Source organism: Hypanus sabinus, chromosome 7 (genome assembly GCF_030144855.1).
Source record: "Hypanus sabinus isolate sHypSab1 chromosome 7, sHypSab1.hap1, whole genome shotgun sequence".
Classification (NCBI taxonomy): domain Eukaryota; kingdom Metazoa; phylum Chordata; class Chondrichthyes; order Myliobatiformes; family Dasyatidae; genus Hypanus; species Hypanus sabinus.
The window spans coordinates 122,168,313-122,180,497 of NC_082712.1; the positions used below are offsets into that span (position 1 = coordinate 122,168,313).

The 12,185-nt window shown below is 40.5% G+C and overlaps 1 protein-coding gene and 1 long non-coding RNA gene across 2 annotated transcripts in view; one reads left to right on the top strand and one right to left on the bottom strand.

Moving 5' to 3' along the window:
• Positions 1-12,185, bottom strand: part of LOC132397142 (potassium voltage-gated channel subfamily KQT member 1) — a 795,097-nt gene that overhangs the window by 58,671 nt on the left and 724,241 nt on the right. The window lies entirely within an intron of this gene.
• LOC132397144 (uncharacterized) overlaps positions 1-12,185 on the top strand; it is a 62,755-nt gene that overhangs the window by 26,466 nt on the left and 24,104 nt on the right. The gene's annotated exons all lie outside the window — the stretch shown is intronic.

The window sequence follows — 12,185 nt, forward strand, 5'->3', positions numbered from 1 at the left end:
TTTAAATTCCACCTCCCTACTTCCCTTGAGGTTCCAAACTTGCTTACATGGTTTGATTAATTCGGTGATTTCCCCCGCACTTCAAAGAAAAGGAAGGACAAAAATCATATATTTCTTCTAAACGCAGGAGATAAATCTTTATATTTAATTTGAAGTAGAATGGATGGCAATGCTTCTAAAAAGGACAGAGCACCCTATGAGTGCAATGATGATACAGCCTGCAATATTTGCCTTGTTGTCTACTTTCTCCAGTGACTAGCTACTACTATTCTCATTGTTTTACATTCACTCCTGTGGCTAATTTGTTCCATTCTGCTTGATAGCTGGAGTATTTGTTCTATTCAGTTCCAATACAGCCACTTCATTAATATTCAGGGGTCACCTCTAACAGCAAAAAGATGTATCAGTTCCACAGGGTCGATGTCTTCTTCAGCATCCCTTGTCAAGCAAGGAGCAAATCCCAAGAAGCCTTTCACTTCCCATGTACACTCAAAACCTTACCATAAATATCAGAATCAGATCAGGTTTATTATCACTGAATTATAGCATGTGAGATTTTTTTGGCAGCAGTACAGTGCACAGACAAAAAATTACTATAAATCTGGTCAATTGACAGCATAATGGTATTCCCAGAAGGATCCGCTAAGATGGGAAAATAAGATTTTACAAAGCATTGTAGTACCCAAAGGAAAATGTTGGTGGAAGTACATTTTTGTTAATACTCCAGCAACAAAGGATTCAAAATTAATATAATGTTTGTAATTCTATACTGCAGAAGAATTTTAGCTGTTTAAGCAAAATACTATGTTTCTGAAACAAAAACAGAAAATGCTGACATATTCAGCAGTTCAGACAGAAACTGCACAGAGCAGAACATTAACAGTTTGATGATTTATTACAAATCCCAGTGAAGAATCAGTAACCTGAACTATCAATCCATTTCTCTCTTTGCAGATACTGCTTGCTATTTCCTGAATGTTCCTGGCATTTTCTACATTTTTAATTTATTTAATTACTTAACTTCATTATCAGGATTTTTTTTCACTCTGGTTTAGCAAATGGAAATAAAGTATTAAGCTTCTGCCCTGAGACTAGTAGCCAGAGCTTGGAAACCAGCCAGGTAGTGCCTCATTATATAGAAAGTGCAGCACGTGTGCGTCTAAATGTGCATGCATATTTCCCCTTGCAGTTGTTAAAATTTAAATATGCAGTGGGTTTGAACAGTGCCTGCACTGTTGAACCGCTCAAGTATATATAATATAATTTATATAACTCACATACAGTATATATAGAGACTTTAACACAGTAAATTCCACAAGGCACACCACAGGAGTATAATTAAATGAAATTAGTCTCCAGGCCATGCAGGACATATTGGAATCAGAGGTATGTACTAAGGAGCTTCTTAAGGGGTGGATTACATAACCATGCATTTTGGTGGAAGAAGTAAACGGGCAGTATATTATTTAGATGGGGAGAGAATTCAAAATGCAGAGATGCAAAGGGATTTGGGAGTCCTTGTGCTGGATACCCTAAAGGTTAACATCCGGGTTGAGTAGGTGGTGAAGAAGGTGAATGCAATGTTGGCATTCGTTTCTGGAGGTATAGATTATAAGAGCAGGGATGTGATGTTAAGGCTCTATAAGGCACTAACTAGTGAGACCACACTTGGAGTATTGTGTGCAGTTTTGGGCTCCTTATTGTAGAAAGGATATACTAACATTGGAGAGAGCTCAGAGAAGATTCACGAGAATGATTCCAGGAATGAAAGGGTCACCGTATAAGGAATGTCTGGCAGCTCTTGGGCTGTATTCCCTGGAGTTCAGGAGAATGAGGGGGGGGATCTCATAGAAAGGTGCCACACATGAGGCTGCTAAACATGGTAAGTGCATTAAGCATGGACAGAAGATTGGCTAACTGGCAAAAAGAAAATAGTACAAATAGAATGGTTGGCTGCTGGTGGCCAGTGGTGCTCTGCAGGAGCTGGTGCTGGGACCACTTCTATTCAAGCTATATGTCGATGATCTGGATGACAGAACTGATAGCTTTGTGACCAAGTCTGTAGCTATTACAAAGAGAGGAGGGGAAAATGTTGAAGAAGCAGAGTCTGCAGAATGATTTGGACAGTTTAAGAGAATGGGCAGATGGAATACTGAGAAGGAAATTGCATAGTCATGGACTTTGGTAGAAGGGATAAAAGCATACTCTAAATGGGGAGTGAATTCATAAACTGAGAGTCCCTGCATAGGATTCAAAGTTGACTTGGTTGTAAGGAAGGAAAATGTAATGATAACATTCATTTCTAAAGAGCTCCAATATAAAAGCAGATATGTAATTCTAAGCCTTTCTAATGCTTTGGTCAGATTGCATTTGGAGTATTGTGAGCAGTTTTATTTTCCATATCTAAGAAACTATGTGCTGGCGTCGAGGAGAGTCCAGAGGAGGCTTACGAGAATGATCCTGGGAATGAAAGGGTTAACATATCAAGACCACTTAATGGTGCAGGACTCACTGAAGTTTATAAGAATGAGGGGGTAGTTCACTGAAGCCTACAAAATATTGAAAGGCCCAGATAGATTGGAACATGCAGAGGATACTTCCAATATTGGGAGTATAAGGAGCTACAGGGCAAAGCCTCAGAACAGAAGGGTATTCCTTTAGAACAGAGATGAAGAGAAATTCACCAGTGGATGGTGAATCTGTGGAATTTATTGCCATAGACAGCTATGCAGGCCAAGTCACTGGGTACTTTTAAAGTGGTGGTATCAGTTTCTTGATTAGTAATGGCATCAAAGGTTAGTTGGAGAAGGTAAGAGAATGGAGTTGAGATGAAAGATAAATCAGGCATGATCGAATAATGGAATGGACTCGATGTGGCAAATAGCCTAATTCTGCTCCCAAGTCTTGTTTTCTTATGATAGATAGGCAGGCAGAATTAGTCAGAGAGTTCCATAGATTGAAGCCTAGGCATTTAAGTGCATGGCCACCAAAGTTGAAATTACGACAATCAGACATCCGGATGATACTTGGATATAAGTTCTAGTGTATCAATTTGTGCTTCATGTCAAAGGCTGAAGCTCAATAGTGGATAACTTGCATGACTATGGGAAACGAGCAGAATAATTGGACTGATTGAATGCTTTAGCTGGCACAGGTTTGACGGACTTCATTTGTACTACAGTTCTATAAGTGAACTGAACCATTCCAGTAAACAAGCTATATAAATAATAGATATAATAATCGTTGTTGATACTGTCTCTGGCTTACTTTATTTGTAGGTGAATAATTTTGCCTCGCAACCTATCATTGTTACCTTATGTTTACCTTATTTGGATGCCTTTTTTTTCTAGTCATGTGCAAAAGTCCTCCTCAAATCAGTGAAATAATCTTTTTCAGGACAAATCTTTTTCAATTCCAATTTTTGCCCTTGACTATAGCAACAATAAGATTTAATAAGCTTTGATAACGATTACCTAGGCATTCCTTTTCTAAAACATTGAACACTTCATTCCTCAGGAGTACATTGGTGTTGTCTTCCTCTTAGGAATAAACATTAACTAAAAAAATTTATATGTGCATAATTAGGAATCCTTCAACCTATTTGCCAATTGCTTTTTTGTTCTAGTTGAGTAGAGGGAACTGAAATGTTTTTATTATGCTTACATGACATGGAAATGGCTCACTGATTTTATATTTCTCATACCACAGCAGTTTATATCAAAAACAGAAATGGAGCAGCAATTTTTTCTTCTTACAGTCATGAAAATGGATTCAGCTTTTGAATCCTCCAAAATTTCATGCCTTTAAAGAATTGAGATATTATCCTTGATCCATGCTGGTACCCTACACTACCAGCACAATTCTGTCTCATAAGATTTTTCTCTATTTCTTCTCTTCAGAATTTGTGATAGCCTGGAACATTTAGCCTTCACAACTCTTTGTTTCTGTTATAGCCATCATATCATAAAATGGTAATTTGAGCCTGCACCTCATCGATCTCATACCTAACACTCCATGCATTAGCATCCATGTGCTCCAGCACCAAGCTTACTTACTGTGTTATTTTCCTTCTTTCAACATTAATCATGGTGTTACTTCCCCCTTCTGTTTCTTTTCTGCACAGTCTCTCCTCCCTGTTGCTGTGTCCCTGCATGTAAGAAGGCCTCAACCGTAGATAAGCTGAGGCAAGTATGCAATCAGGCAATGTTATGGACAGTGTTTAACTATATCAGGACTTGTTGGCAGGACATATCAAAGGAGTAAAGAGAGGTGATTTGAGTGTAAAGGTGAAAGCAGGCAGCAAATGAGTATTAAACTGATTGAATTCACCTGCTTAAAAGTCTGGATTATGGCTGCAGTCTTGGAGCTGATTGCCAACGGTGGCTACTGCTCCTCACTGGAGGCTTGATCATTTCTTAATTAGGACAATGCGCACACACACACACCTATTGAGTGTATGAGGTTCACAGTGGCATGTTTCATGAAGGTTCAGGGTTCTGGAGTAGGCTCAAAGAGCTCTTGGGTTGCTGTGATGTTGGAGGAGGGTCAGCGGAAGAGGTAAGAGGAAGGCCACATGACTAAGTGATATGGTAATGTGGCAATAGATGACTGAAGGTGCCTGCTACCCACAGAATGATGCTCCTGTGTTTTACTAAAGTTAACATCTTGACATAAGTGGCCAATGATTTACAATTTAGTTCAACACCCACATACTTACTATTTACATATTCCACACTGCTGTATGTTTCTCAAGCATTGTACAAATCTCTTCAAAGAGGATGCTTTCTTACTTCCTTGTCCCAATTTTTTCAGTCATCATTCATTCCTTACACAATCATCACTCCTTCGATTCACAATTGTCACTCCTTCCTTACACAATAATCACTCCTCCCATTCACAATCATTACTCTTTCGCTCCTGGGGACTCACGACTGGCCGCTTTTCAATATCCCAAGGATACGGCCTAGAAGACAAGCGTGCCTTCGAGGTTCTGAGGCTTCACAGCCCTGTGGACGAGCCAACTCTATGCTGGTGTCACCAAGTGAAGAGTCATTGGAGAAGACAGAATATTGGGAACAGTGAATTGGCTGTCGGGGGCTCTGTACTTAGTGAACTGTTTCTCTCTCTCTCTCTCTCTCTCTCTCGTTGGTAGGGGAGGGTTTGCTGATTCTTGAGTCAAATCACGGCAGACTTTATCATCACAAATCAGCAAGCTGTTTTCTTATGTCTCCTGTCTTGCTGTTGAATGGTAACACCCTTCTGTGGTACGTCGAATTGCTGGGTGACTGACTAGCTTTTGTTGTACTGCAGATCATGGTCTTTCTTGGGACCTTTGCTTGGTGGGTGGAGGGTGCTGATGCTTTGTCTTTGCTGAACTAAGGGGGGGAGGGGGGATGTCATTGCTTTGCTGCTGCTTGTGTGTGGGAGGGTGTAGTGGGGGGGGGGTTTGGGTGTTCTAATGTTCTTACTGTCACTCATTCTTCGGGGCGCTCCTCTGTTTTCATAGATGTCTGTGAAGGACAAGAATTTCAGGTTCTATATATCGTGTAGATTTCTCTGATATTAAATGGACCTATTGAATAATTGAACTATTTCCATTCTTTCCACTTCCATCTCGACCGTCATCCATTGATCCGCCTATCACTTGCCAGCTCTGGTCCCAACCCTTCCCCTCACGTCTTTATACTGGCTATCCCCACACTCCCTTTTTGGTCTGGATGCGGGGTCTTTTGATGAAGTATCAACTGTCCCTGTCCCTCTACAGCTACTGCTTTGTCTGCTGAGTTCTTCCAGCAGTTTGTTTTTTTACTCTCTCCAGATCCTAGCGTCTCCAGCCTCCTGTCTTACTCTACATTGTAATTGTTGCTATCCTGTGGCTGTGAAGCATTTTAGAACACCTTGTCATGAATGGAGTTCTAATGACGTATGGCTGTGTTGTCACAAGTATACAAACAATCAAAACCAACAGACAAGCGAAACACAATTATCTAGCAAGACTGCCCCACCCTATGATAAATGGAGGAGCATGACAGATCACTTGCTCACTCCAACCCAACGTCATTTTTCTGTGCCCAGCAGCCCCACAAGCAATCAAACAAAATACAACTTGCCCGTACATGCTTCTAGACGTCAAGAATGAGTTGGAAGTAATTACCTCTCTGAATTAGAATGTACGTCCACTCCTGAGACTTTGGTACAAAAGTCTTGTCAGTCAAAGAGTCCTACAACATGGAAACAGGGCTTCATGCAGACCAAGATGCCCAGCTAAGCTAGTCCCCATTGCTTAAAGTGGTCCATGCCCCACTAAATCTTTCCTGTCCACCTACCTGGCCAAGTGCCTTATAAAAGTCATTATCATTACCTGTCTCAAAAATTTCCTCTGGCAGCTTATTCAATTTATGGGCCTAGCTCCACATAAAAATGTTGTTCCAGTGTAGTTAATTTCCAGTGGGGACACTAATATCAAGATCTATCAGCTCCCTCAGGCAATCATTTAATATTCAGCAAGATCAGTTAGAAAAGGAGCAGGAGGTTAACCCTATTACCCTCATGTTTAATCTTACTACACTAGTCAATATACATCTTACAATGAAAATTACAAAAAATATTTCAAATCATTCTCATATTGTCATTTGTGGCAGCTTTCTGCGTGTGAATTGTCTGCCACGTTTTCTTCAATATAATGTGTTGTAAGATGCTTCAGGGCATTTGGAATTCGTGAAAGATGCTGTATAAATGTAAGTTTCCTTTTCTTAATTACAAGCTGTTTCTAGGAAGCATTTCAAACTTGAAGTGAACATAATGCTAGATTGACATGAGTAACCAATTTTTTAACCAGTCAACCTAATGCTAATTAGTGCAGGATTTTGCAAAAGATCTCAATTATTTTCTTCACCTTAATCCCTGGACCTAAAATCTTGCAAGGATCGATGACTTAAACCGAGCGTTAGCATGTATGTGACTTTGGAGAAGTTGACAAACTTTATGATCACTCCTCCTGTGATCGTATTGGGTTTGCTGACCACAAAGCTCTAAATTCAAAAGAAAATTCTCGGCCTTATCTGATGTCAATAGCTACAGGTACCCTCACTAAAGGGAGGTTATACTGTAGCTATCTACCCTTTAAAGACTAGTTCACTTCCATGTTTATCCTACACAGTGAGCTTAGCTGCTAATACCCACTATTTGAGCAATGCTTCCTCCCTCCCTACCAAGCAGGAGATGCATCTGGCTAACAAAGTAGTTTAAACACAGTTTATTTAATTTTTGTGATACTCATTTAAATTTAAATAAAGTTCATAAAGCACATTAAAACTCACAGAGGTTTTCTAACTTGTAAAATATATCCACATTACAAACAATTTTGAAAACACAAAGGATTTCCAAAACATAGGTGCTATTCCTCTAAACTAAAAAGACATACCAATAAGTTGCAGATGAACAAATCATACATCACAGAAATCAATGGCAGAGGAATGGACTCTAGATCACCTCGTTTTTCTGGCATTCTTCTTGATATTTCTTAAACATTCCTAACAAGCCTGACGACTGTCTTTTGCTACTTGTGTCACTGCACACATGTGATTCTTTTTTCACAAAGGTGGTCTAAAAGCTTCTGGGGAGAGGGTTCTCAAGTGCCCATAAATAATGCTATGTAACTTACTATTTGAGTACACAGATCTTCCAACTTCCATAGATCAGCTATTTGATGTGCTAAGTGATAATATCAGTCTAGTCTGCAAACTTTCCTGAACAAAGTAACTTAGCTAATGTTGTTTGTTTTGATTCAAGCAAACTAACATGGTCCCATTGTCTTACACTGTGACCAGCTGAATGCTATGGGCCAGCATCCTGTGTTGATGAGCAGTTTGAGCAGACAGACTGAGCAGTTTGTTTGCAAAGATGTTCTTTTAACTTCAGACTGATTATTGCTTGCCATTTACATTAAGAACTGAAGAGGGGCTCCCATTTATGATGAAAATTTGAACAAAGAATTTTGGTTGGAAGTTTAACTTGCTCAAAAACAACTCTTTGATCTCTAAAAGTATCAGCTGCTGTGTTTATAAAGCTGAGCTTGGCAAAAACGCAAGGCATTCTGGCCCAGACAGTGAATATACATCACACTCCTGTCCTGGTGTCTATGACTACAGCTCTTTCCTCATAGAACCAGTCCTCTGCTTGCCAGTGGATCAGCTACACCAAATCCATGCTAATGTCCACTGTATCAAGTCAGATAGCCACTGAATAACAAGGGGTATTAGTTTAAAAATGTGTGGCTCAGGCATTCAGGAATATCTAGGAGTCAGTATGTTTTAATTAAGCAGCACAAGTCCTCATGAGGTTAGACCTTCTTACTTTTCTGCCCAAGCTGTTCCGAGTGCATCCTGAAACCCTCCTTGCAGCATCCGAAGCTGCAGCCACTTGTGCAGTGGGGATTTATGCCGCAGGGTGCAAACACATACTTTTCTCCTTTTGTGAACAATTGCTGCAGCGAGGCTGGGCAGGGAAGGAGCACACACAGCACACACAGTGCGGTGAATGCAGGGCAGGTATCCTCCCCGCCCCCGCCACAACTCCTTATTTTGATATGTGGCTGGTGGCTGAAAGCACTGACTGAGTCAGCAGTTCCCGTTGCCCAGACCGCTCGGCACTGCCGCTCTGAGCCTCCATTTATCATTTCCTGCAAGAGAGTTTCTTGGCTTCCCTCCTTTCAAAACATAATTTCAAAAACAATGCAGCATTCCAGCAGACTCAGAATACCAGAACATATATCCTTCTCTGTTCTCTGGCTGTTTCTCATTGATGAGAACTAAATCTTTCGATCCTGTTTTTAAATCTGCACATCCCACTCCTGGTGAACAACGATGTCATTTTAGGGTGTCACAGCCGTAACTTTAAACTTGCATTGATATGTTGATTTTCTGTGCCGTTTCCACTGCTTCCCCCACCCCACTCCAAATGAGAAGGAGGGAAATAATTGCATTTCTTAGTGCCCATCAACAGCTCTGCAACAGTGAGAAGGAAGAATTATTATTACTGATCCAAAGCATTTATAAAATACTTGGGATATGTTGTCAATTTTGCAAAAGTGGTGCACAGAAAGATGCCATAATCAACAAGGGGATAATGAACTGATAAACTGTTTTGCCACTGGCGGCGGAGTACATCCAGTCTCTGTATAATCCCTTTGCAATAGGAGCCCATAAATTCTATTGCGTACTGCAATTTTTGGCCATTAAATTTATACGCTGTGACTTCTGTTAAGGGCAACTAGGGAGCTCCTACATAATTTTCCTTCCAGCAAGTCCATATTGCTGGCAAACTAAAGTAAGTGTACATAATTGTCCAACGTACTGCAGCACATAACAAGGTGCCCATCCCCAGATGTCCTTCCATGGACAATGCAACCCACTTCCCACTGAAATACAGCTATAACTGAGCATTGGTTGTTAGAAGCCAGAGCGCAACGGCTGCCACAGCATGACACTGCTCTGGGTTAAGTCCGATGGGCTGCCCATATTTCTTCAAGACCAAGGTGAAAAGCTTACACGATCTCACTCGGTTGAGCAGCATGCTTCAACGGTGATTGTGGTGATTATATGTGCAGTGCTTGAGGACAAGTGCGAGGCAGCAGAGTTCCTGACAAGAGTTAATGCGTATCCAAAGTGGTGGCGGAGGAGCAGATGGCAGCAGAGGGAGTGTGGGAATGGGGTCCAGTATATTACTGGACAATCTCACAGGCTAACAAGTTTTGAACATAAAACTCTCCCCTCTCCTACAACATATCCACTGCCTGGAGGAACTTAAGTGAATGCCTACCTACCAGTCTCCAGCATTTTTGTAGGAAGAGAATTCAGAGAGAAAGGTAGAGAAGAATAGAGAGGGAAGGGGAGAGGGAGAGAGATAGAGAAAGAATAAAATTTGTAGAGGGGTGTGAGTGACAGTGGTAGTGGTAGTGTGGAAAGTACTGATTTCATGATACTAAACCATGTAAAATAAGTCAACATACACACAAATGGTAAACCCTCTTTTTCTGAAGATCTATTGATGAATTGCTCAAAGGCCTTTGTTTTTTTTGGATGCATTTTTATGCCAGGATTTTCCATTATTTTTACATTTCAAGATTTACCTTTCAGATCACAACTTAATTTCGTACAAGTGGGAAACACCCATGAAGAGTTTAAAGACTCATGACCAAGGGTTCAGCCCAGAAAGGGTGGACATTTTGTTCCATTCTGTGGGTTACTGAGTTGAACAAGCCATCTTCTGAAGGGCTCGTGGAACAGTATGGTTGTAGCCACACTCTGCAACAGTGAGATGAACAAAAAACCACCTTGTAGTTTGGAGGCTATTTCTCGAGATTTATTCTCTCCTGCAAAACCCCAATGTTTTTCCAACATTGACCTTCTCACTCACCCACACACCCAACACCTTATTTTATTGGTGAACTGAGCAAAAAGCGTAATGTTTATTTTTGTTTTTTTCTTCGTTGAGTTTCTGTACTTACTAAAGCAAAGGTTATCGAGGTTTGGAATGGAACTTTTTTCTCACTTACACCCACTCAAAAGATAAAGCACTTTCCGTGCTAAATTGTGTATAGATAAACTCAATCCCTTGCAGAACTATCTCTACTCACCCTTCATTCCTATTCTGCTGTTATTCGGTACTTATCCTGACACAAAACCATTTTTCATTCAATTGTATGCATTCATCAGATATCTCTGAAGGATAGTTCATTTAGTGGTAATTAAAGACTATCATCTAGGTTTATGCTGGTGACTTTCAACTCAATGCTAACATAGTATAGACCACATTCACTGGCAACGACTCAAGTAATATTGTAAACTGGCAAGTGCCCATAATTTCCACTGGGCAAGCGGATGGGAAAGGGGGCCTTTTAACCTTTGAGAGTGAGCAAGTAGGATTAAAAAGCCTGGTCTCATGGGTAAAGGGGCTGCACAATGTAACAAGTTCCATTATTCTGTCCTTTAAGAGAATGGGCACATTTCCTTTGTATAGCTAAAAAGGAGAGCTCAACACAGAATCTCGCTACACACTCAATCCCAAGGGCTGGACTCTGGTACACATTGTTTTAAGGATGTTATGGATGGCAGTGAGATGCTGTATTCTTTCCTTTTTTTGATAACTTTATCTGCAGTCATAATTGGCAAAAGGGGGTCCACCTGCAGCTTTAAACTTGAATATGACAGTTCGATTGTGTTTATAAAAATAATCTGAAGTTCATAGTAACTTCCTCCAGTGCATTGCTAAAACCCTAAGTATAAACTTTCTCGTGAGAATTTGAGCATAAACAATTAAAGCTGTGATGGACATGCATTTGCTCAACACAGAAAACACCAAGTAATTAGATCATTGATTTCTATAAACATGGCATGTCAGTCAACTAGATCTGACAACATTCTAACGCTGCATGCCTGATCCCTACCTTGAGTTAAACAGAGGCAGGCCTAACAAAACACAACATGCTCTGTCTTGAAAGTTGGAAAGAAAGGGAAGTGAAATGTGGGTCAGCAAAGAAATAGTAGAATTTGTGTTTACTGTCTACTGAGGCATAGAATAATACTCCCCTATGGAACCAGCAAGCAACCACAACTCTTACCCAAGTTTCGTGGTTTTTAAAAAAAAATCATATAATCAAAATTATAACTACTGCCATGTACTGCCATGTGGTCAGAATGATGCTATTGTAGCTCGGGGCATCAACGTTCGGAGTTTAAACCCAGTGTCCTTTGTAAGGAGTTTGTATGTCCTCCCTTTGGAAAGCTTAGGTTTCCTCCAGGTGCTTCAGTTTCCTCCCACAGACCAAAGACATTCCAGTTAGTAGGTAAAATTAGGCTAGGGTTAAATTGGGGATTGCTAGTAGTGTGTCTCGAAGGCCCGGAAAGGCCTACTCCTCACTGTATCTCTAAGTTAAATAAATAAACAAGCCCATAATATACGCAATGCTTAATGGGTTATCTCACATATAAGCCATTCATTCTTTTCAAATCTCGTTCCTCTCCAGTTCTTGATAAGCTGAACTTTACCCAGACATCAACTACCTATACTCCCCCCATTTCCTTATAACTTCTTATGTGCCGAAAATCCTCTGGACTATTTTGTATTTTGTTCCACTGTTGTTGGCTGTCTTCAAATGTCCATCTGTGGGATCTCTTTTCTTAGTG